Here is an 8,395-nt window from a genome sequence, read left to right as displayed (position 1 = left end):
TACATTCCACTCAAGTGTTTTTCTTCTCTAGTCACTCCTTCCTAGCAGACGGGTCGTGGTTGGCGCAGTGGTGGCATGCCCCGTCCCATAGCATTAAACGTTATGGGATGGGTTCGCAGGCGTATCAGACTGCTTCACAAGCGCATGTGCGAGACCGATGATGGGATGGGGCGTACCGGCTGACCGAGGTGGCATAGGTGTGGAGATGTCTAGCGGATGGGATGAGCTCGGCTGCTTCATCGAAACAAAAAGGAGCACGTGCACCACCTATTTTAAATAGCCAAGGGGTGGGAGGTTTAGCTGATGTATGGATTAATAAAAAAAAAAGGTCCACTTGTAAGTTCTCCTTCTCTCTAGTGTATAAAGAGAGTAGGACCCGATTTGTAGAGGGGGGAAACTCATCTGTAACCAGTTCACGAACTCTGATAATAAAATACACAGGACGTAAGGCTGTTATCTTGAGGGAGGTCTGAACCTGGATAATCTATGTGTTCTTGAGTTCATCACACACACAAACACACATACACCGTAAGTATTGTTTACGCGCCTCTTGACCAGTATTATCTGAAATCATTGTTAGGGATTAACCCTTGACAACATGAATACACTCTACAATACTTAATTTATCATATTAAGCATTAACCCACTTTAGAATATACTAATATCACATAACATAGACTAATCACATGCTAATATCCATATTAGCTAAGTATATGCCTGTATCCTGCGAGTCTGGCTCCGAAGAAATCAATGGCAAAGCTAGGACAAATTTCTTGGTGGTGCACATCATGACCAAACGCAATGGCAAAGCTAGGACAAATTTCTTGTGGTGCACAGCATGACCAAACGAATAACTTCTACCGTTATATGTGGTTAAAATATGCTATTTAGCACTAAGCTTTTTTCTAGTCTGGTGCTAATGCACTAGGGAGACACAACATGGCGTCGACCCTAGAAGAAACGATCAATTTCTGTGAACCAAATCCTAAGAGAGTACAGACAACCAAACAACAGCTCACTATATCCAACAAGACAGAATAGATTATATTCAGACAACCAAACACACCTAAAATAATACCATGAGCTGAAGTGCTTCGCTCCAATATGGTCAATTGTCCTCTCGATGGCTTGTGAAGGAGAAGCACACACGGCGTCGTCACATTGCCCACGCACTATGGTTAGTAGAACGGAACTGTACAGTGTGTGCGCGACTGGCCACCACACAATGCACGGTGCCAAATTTATCCCGGCAAGTAATTCTTACTTGTTAGTGAACTTTGTGTGCAATTTGGCGTGCATACACGCGTGCTGTACTGGTTAGTCTGTCTCACCGGTGTGCAGAGTTTAGGCGTTCGTCTGTGTGCACGGATGCGTACTGGCGTGGGTGCGAATGCTGAGAACATCTCCATGCCCGTGGCACGGTTAGTAGCTAACATGCTGACATGGGCGGATCTAGTTACTAAGCCTTCTAGCCCTTTTAACTATAAGAAATAAGAAGAGGAAGAGGATAAACAGAAAGAAGAGAGAGAGGTGGATGAGTTACCGACTCCTCTGCATCCGCAACTGCATGTTAATACTGATCGAGCACATTTTATAGCACCAAAGCATACTGACCGGCAAAGTGGCAATTGAATTACGAGCTCTAACAGTGTAGGTAGCAGGAGTGGATCCAAATCCCTGATAGGTTAGGTTTTAGCCCGAGTCATAAGTTCAAATCACCTTTTATTTACTATAAAAATAGTAGTTTTTTTTAAGGTTTGATTTAAATTTGAATAGGTCAACTAGGGTTTAGTCCAGGGCTGGTTCCGTCCCTAGTAGGTAGGATGAAAGTGGATATCTAATGTACAGGTTTGGTCATCACATAGTTCATTTTTCTCTTAACTCTTAATTAGATGAGAATAAATCTTTAATTTATTTTTTTTATTTTGGATCGACCTAATAACAAAAATACAAAACCTACCTCCTCACCGCAGGTGTTGACTACATGGACGCAAAGTTTGCCAGAAATAAACAGCCCATCGGACCAGTCCCAAATGGTGGTACATCCAGATATCAGTTCTTCCTCAATGCTGCTTCTTGGAGGCTTGGAGCTCCTAGCTCGAGGGGGTACGGGTGAGGACTTGCCTGTGGTATCGGCAGCAGCAGAACCGGCGGCAGGTGAGAGCTGGTCGATGCGTATGCTGAGGACGAGCTTGTCGCCGGAGAGCAGCCGCTGGTGCACGAACACCCCGTGGTCTGGCACCGCCGGGACCCCGTCGGACAGCGCGCTGCTGCTCACCTTTGACTCCACCACGACCACCCTGACGACGCCCTCGCCGGCGCCGCTCGGGAGCTTCAGCGCGAACCTGCACGTGTACTGGGCCGCCGAGGCCCCGCCGGAGCTCGCCCTCACGCTCACCAGCGACAACGCGTTGCCCACGCCGAGCGCGGCCAGCGACAGGAGGAACACGTACGGTCTGGTCCTCCTCCTCGATGAGGACGTGCCAGCGGCAGGCTGAGGTTCCACACCCGGCCGTAGCGGAACAGGATGACGGGCCGGGTGTGCTCGGCGTGGACGTGGTCGAGAAGCATCGGCGGGGAGGCCAGGAAGGCGCAGCCGGGCTCCGGGCAGGAGCACGGCGCACACGGGCACTCGCGCTGGTGGTCGTCCGCGTCGCAGTAGGCGACGAGGCTCCGGCAGCCCGTACACGTCGTAGGGGCACTGGACCTTGATCTCGCGGAAGATGGCGTCCACCAGCCCCGTGCAGCGGGCGTAGGCGCCACATCCGTAGACGCACGCGCGGCACTGGTTTCTGGGGAACTGAAATCGGCAGGTGCCGCAAGCCATGTGCCCGACCTCACACTGCGTAAACTTTTTTAGAAAAGCGGCAGCAGACCTGCAGTTTTATTAGACTAGGAGTAAAATAGATTATCGAAACCAAAAAAAAGTGAGAAGAAGGTTTATAGAAATCGGAAAAGAAAAAAAAAGGTTACAGACCGGCAAAAAACATCTGGCCGGAAACAAAGCTCGGTGGCCAAAACAAACACCGGAGGAAGCAGCAATGGGTTCGCTGGGTGTACTGGTAAAGCAGTTCGGGACCTGGAAGACCGGAGGCTCAATTGATTTGCCACTTAAAAATAGCCTTGATTACATGCCTTTCAAATAAAATATGGCACTATCTAAATCAATAACTATGGATTAAAATGATAAATAAGTAAAATTATTTTTTAGCGGTGGTAAAAAATCAACTGGCTCTCATTCAAGGGGAGGGGCAGTGCAGCACGGCCATGTCGATCATCTCCTCTGATGCTGGCATTGCTGCCTTCCGCCGCCACGCTCACCTCCATGGCGCCAGCTTCTTCTCCTCCTCCGTTTGCTTCTTCCATTTCTACTTCCTGCTTCACTTACCACACTCTGTTGATGGGCAAGACTGGTGAAAAGAAATACTCCTGCTATTGCAAACATCATACAAAGTTAGTGCATGTTTGGTAAAGCTCTATCCGATCCAAATTGTTTGAGTGAAGTGATTCTCTACAAAAAGTGATTATATGGCTGAAAGTGATTTTATCATGATTTTTAAGGTAAATTTTATAAAGAAAGTAATTTTATAGGGAAAATGAATCAGAATAAGATGATTTTTTTTAGCTCTCAATATCTAGTTTATTTTATAGAATTACTTTCACGAAACCACTCAAACCGAAGGTGAACCAAGAGAGTAAATCAAATCCTTAAATATATGATGCGAGAGTGTGTCCTCACTTATGGAAAGAAGTGGAATAATTGCTTACCATTTACGGAATTCTCATACAACAATAACTACCAATAAAGCATCAAGATGTCGCCTTTCGAAGCGCTCTATGTAACAATGTGCAGAACTCCCACTAATCGGTTCGAGTCTGGCGAGAGACCATTCTTTGGTACAGACTTAGTCATAGAAGCGGAAGCTCAAGTCAAGACTATCCATGAGCGGTTGTGTGCGGCACAATCTCGCCAAAAGAGTTATGCTGATCATCGCCGTCGCGAGCTTACTTTCCATGCTGGAGATTATGTCTACCTTAAGGTCACCCCACTCAAGAGAATGCAATTGTTTCACATGAAAGGAAAATTGGCACCTCGATATGTCAACCCTTTTCAGGTGTTTACTCGGCACGGAGTGGTTGCCTATCAATTAGAATTACCTCTGTCCCTCTCCGTCGTACACCTCATCTTCCACGTCTCACAATTGAAATCGAGTTCCAACTGAAGCCGTTGTATTGGATGATCTCAATCTTCAACACGACATATCCTATCACGAACGTCCAATTTGAAAATTTTGGATGAAGCTGAGCACAAAACCCAAAGTCGCTCTATCAAATTTGTCAATGTTTAATGGACTAATCACGTGGAAGATGAAGCCACTTGGGAGCGAGAAGATCGAATCCGCTCTGAGTATCCTGACCTTTTTGCGAATTGTGAGTATTGTTCCATTTCTTCATATTTTGGACATCTCACATGATCGTAGTTAATCATCTTGCTAGTAAAAAATTCTTCCCTAAGGAACACTCTTAGAAACAATCTCAGCTGGAAAAAGATCCTCCTAGCGGTCTAACTGCGCCCTTGTCGGTCTCACCGCCAGAGGCATGTAGTACCATTTTGGCCTCTGTCCGCCAGGCGGTCTGACCACCCAGCTCATGGTCTTACCATGAGAGTCCACCTAAGCCAAATCCCCTCTATCCAAATGGCGGTTGGGCCACCACTATGATACAGTCTAATCGGGCCTAGCCACGATCTGATCGCCAGCGCACAGAAGGTCCTTTTTGGTGACTTTCTCGCTCACGAAGATCGAGGGGCACAATGAATCTTATTTTTCCACTTATGGAAAAGTCTTTTTCACTTCAAGTCAATTCCCTTAGGACATCTTGCTACCAAAAGAGTCCATCTCTCGCTTTGTGGTGATGTTTAACACATCACCCTTTTCCCCTGAGTTTGTTGAATCTAGGGACAAGATTCTTTTTTAGCGGGGGAGATATGTCGCACCCCAAAACCCAAACCTAGTCATAAAGTATGTATATGCATCATGACATCATACTTCATGCATTTGGCTTTTGTTTTAAGTATTTAAAAATATTTTAGAAATGTTACGTCATTCATCAATGCGTGTTTCTACCATATATATTTATGAGTGAAAATTGTTTAGAAATGCTTAGGAAGCCCCAAAACCAGTTAGGAAGGATAAGAAAAAGAATATGAAGAAATAGGAAAAAGAAAGAGAACTTTCAGCACATGAGTCTAGCCCGCGGTCTAACCGTCAGGGCTCAAATTAGACACTGAAGTCCAATCACCCACCTCTCAGTTCCTCACTCGTTCATTTCTTCCCCACCTGAGGGAGAGAGGAGGAGGGAGGGAAGATCCCTCACCATTCCTCCACCTCGAGCTCAACAGAAACTGAAGCTTGAAAGGGAAGGTCCCCATGTCATCCACGAGCTCATCCCCAAGCATCCTCTCACCGGAGCAAGCCCCAAACCTTCTTCCACCCAAAACCAGAAGAGAGAGAGAGGAGAGCTCCACCTCGGCCACCACGATGGTCGAAGATCGATGGAGATGGCTGCTCCTAGCTTCCCGAAGACTTCCCTGAGCTCCTCCCCATCGTCTTCTCATCGGAGAAGCTTCCCACATCTTCTTCCACCTCATACTGATTAGAGCATCCCGAAGCTGATCTCCATATCATAGCTTCCCAGAACCGACCAACCCTCTAGAGAGCTTCCCCACATCAAGATGAAGCTAGTCAACCCATTTCCCCTCTTTTCCCCCCAAGTTCCACCACCCCACATAGCCATAGGACTGAGCTCCATCTATCCATAGACGTAGATACATGGGGCCTAAGCTTTTGACCCATGAACCTAAAATAGACCCCCTAGTTACATAGAGTGTTTAGGTGCCGGCTTTGGCCAAAGGCGTCACCGATGAGCTTGCCAAGTACCACCAGCTGAGCACAACAGTCTAATCGCGTCTCATAGTGGTCTGATCGCTATTCCAAGAATCTAACCACCCTTCTCCACGGTCCAACTGCCACTCCTAGCAATCTGACCATAGTCAACTCAGGCAGACCCGTTTTAGTGCAGTTTACAATTTCGCTAAAACTTGTAAATTTCATAATAATTTTTTATAGCTCCAAAAATTATGAAACAAATATTGTTGGTTTTATAATAATGTCATATACCTATTAAACATATCTACAATCATTAAATAATTAATTAAGTTTCTAAGATAAATTAATCATATTAAATATTCATTAATTCACCATTAATTGATTACTAGTCTAAAATTAATGAAACCAATTTTGCTAGTCTTCTTATGATATTTGCTAACTAGGAAAAATATTTTCACAACATGTTGTGTTGCATCTTATTCATGATCATGCATCATAAAGCATAATTTATGGTATTTCATTATGCTTATTGCGATACATTTTTTCTCTCTTTTAGTGATCGGTGAACCCGAGAGTGATGCGTTTTCTTGAGAAGAGTTTTGTGATTGATCTTGATTGTGAAGTAGAACACCAAGGCAAGTATCAATGCATATTTCTCTTATATTTTTGTTATTTTGGTGAATTCCTTGTTAACTTGTTAGATATTATAATGTGTCGTGTATGTATATTTAGCGAGTTAATATCAAGAAATTGGATAGTACCTATCTTTTTGCATTTATCCCTATGTTGTTATTGACAATCTCAATCCTTATAACCTTGGGATAACCATATTAATGTCTAACTTAAAATTTATCCAAAATACTTAGCAATACATAGGTCATGGTAGAAGTCGGGTGATGGAACGTTATATCGCTCGCGAGCTATAGGTTTGATTATTTTCATGATGATAATGATTTTGGTATAATGAGTTGTGAGAATCAGACGAGATATGGACGATTCTAGGGGTAAGCCAGGAGAGGGGTCTGAATGCCATAAACGGCTTGCATCGTTTAAGCACCGTTCATTAGCGCTGTTGACTTAAGCACTTTTTTGTACTACCATATATCCGAATAGGGTAAGAATGAGCCAAGTATCATAATTCACCGCATTCATTTAATTCATACATTCGGGATGTGAGTGAGAAGGTTTGTATAGGCACTTGAGGTTGCTCTTGGAGTAGACCAAGGTGGCCTCCGTATACTCGGGCATGTGAACAAAGGCCGGGGTGGGTACGTGAATGATTGTCACGTGAATCATCGCTTGCAACCGATGGGTTGTATGAAGGGTGGTCTCATATCATGTGGGTAAAGATGTATTCCTCTGTAGGGTGTGAAATTAATTTGAATTGTCACGCTCTCGGTTATAAGAAAGTTTAATATTTATTATACATCACTGTAGAGTCTCATTTGGGATTGGTGGTGTGGAGGTTGTGTGGGATGAGAAGAGATTGTTCGGCTATGTTCTATGTTGAGATAATCATATTCTCTAGTTGTATACGGTTATGTTCTTATGGTCACGATGGGATAACTTAAGTATTAAGTTATGTAGGTACTCATATGTTAAGTTGTAGGTTGAATTGTTTTTCGCATAATTCAATTTAATTGTGTGTCTATTCGTTGCTAATTTATTCAAATACATTATCCTTAGAGTTGGGAATATATATACCCATATGATTAAGACTTGTGAGTACCTTCATACTCATCGTGTTGTGTTGATTGTTTTGTAGAAAAAGTTTAGAAGCCGGCTACTTGTGCCCTACCGAGAGCGGTGTGGTGATGAGTAGTTACTATACTAACACTAATCCCGGTCGGTTGTCTTGTGGGCAAAAGGCTCCACCAGTCTTTGTTTTCTTGTATTTGTTATTCCACGAGAAAATACCTTGTCATTTATTTCATTTATAAACTTCTAATAACTTGAAACTTTGTTTAATCGTGATATTGTGATGTTTATATTGGTAAAGATATGTGTGGATAATAGCTTTCCTGTGAATTATCAAAAGATATAAATCGGGACTGTCGGAATTAGATTTATTTTAATCATTTAGTGGCTGTGAATATTGTAGTGAAATATGGGTTAGCACGTGGCATATCGAGAGACGGACGTGTACTACCTCTTACCTTATTAAATGATCTTTCAATTTAATTAATTCAAATATAATTTGAATAAGTCCTCGTAATTGATCTAGAAACTTGACCAAACAGTACCTTACATGACACCAACTGTTACGTCCAATCACTCCCAAATTGCAGACATGGTTCCTTTCACTGAACCTTGCTCTGAACGCACCTTTGTACCATGCATCTTGCTCCACTTCCACTCGCATGTATATGTCACCACTGGCTTTTCTTGCTTAGTGGAGAAGCATTCGCTACTTTAATATCATTGTAGGTGTGTTTGGTTTTTTTATAAGATTTTATAAAGTTGTATTGTATAAGCGTGTTGAGAAAAAGCAGGTTGAGTAGAATCAT

At 43.4% G+C, this 8,395-nt stretch overlaps 1 pseudogene; it reads right to left on the bottom strand.

The window, feature by feature from the left end:
- Positions 1-1,893: 1,893 nt before the first annotated feature.
- LOC133910313 (uncharacterized) lies at positions 1,894-3,327 on the bottom strand (annotated as a pseudogene).
- Positions 3,328-8,395: the final 5,068 nt, after the last annotated feature.

The sequence above is a fragment of the Phragmites australis genome, chromosome 2, assembly GCF_958298935.1.
Source record: "Phragmites australis chromosome 2, lpPhrAust1.1, whole genome shotgun sequence".
NCBI classification, from domain to species: Eukaryota; Viridiplantae; Streptophyta; class Magnoliopsida; order Poales; family Poaceae; genus Phragmites; species Phragmites australis.
Note: the sequence above shows the minus strand (reverse complement) of the source record. Positions and strands in the feature narration are given on the sequence as shown.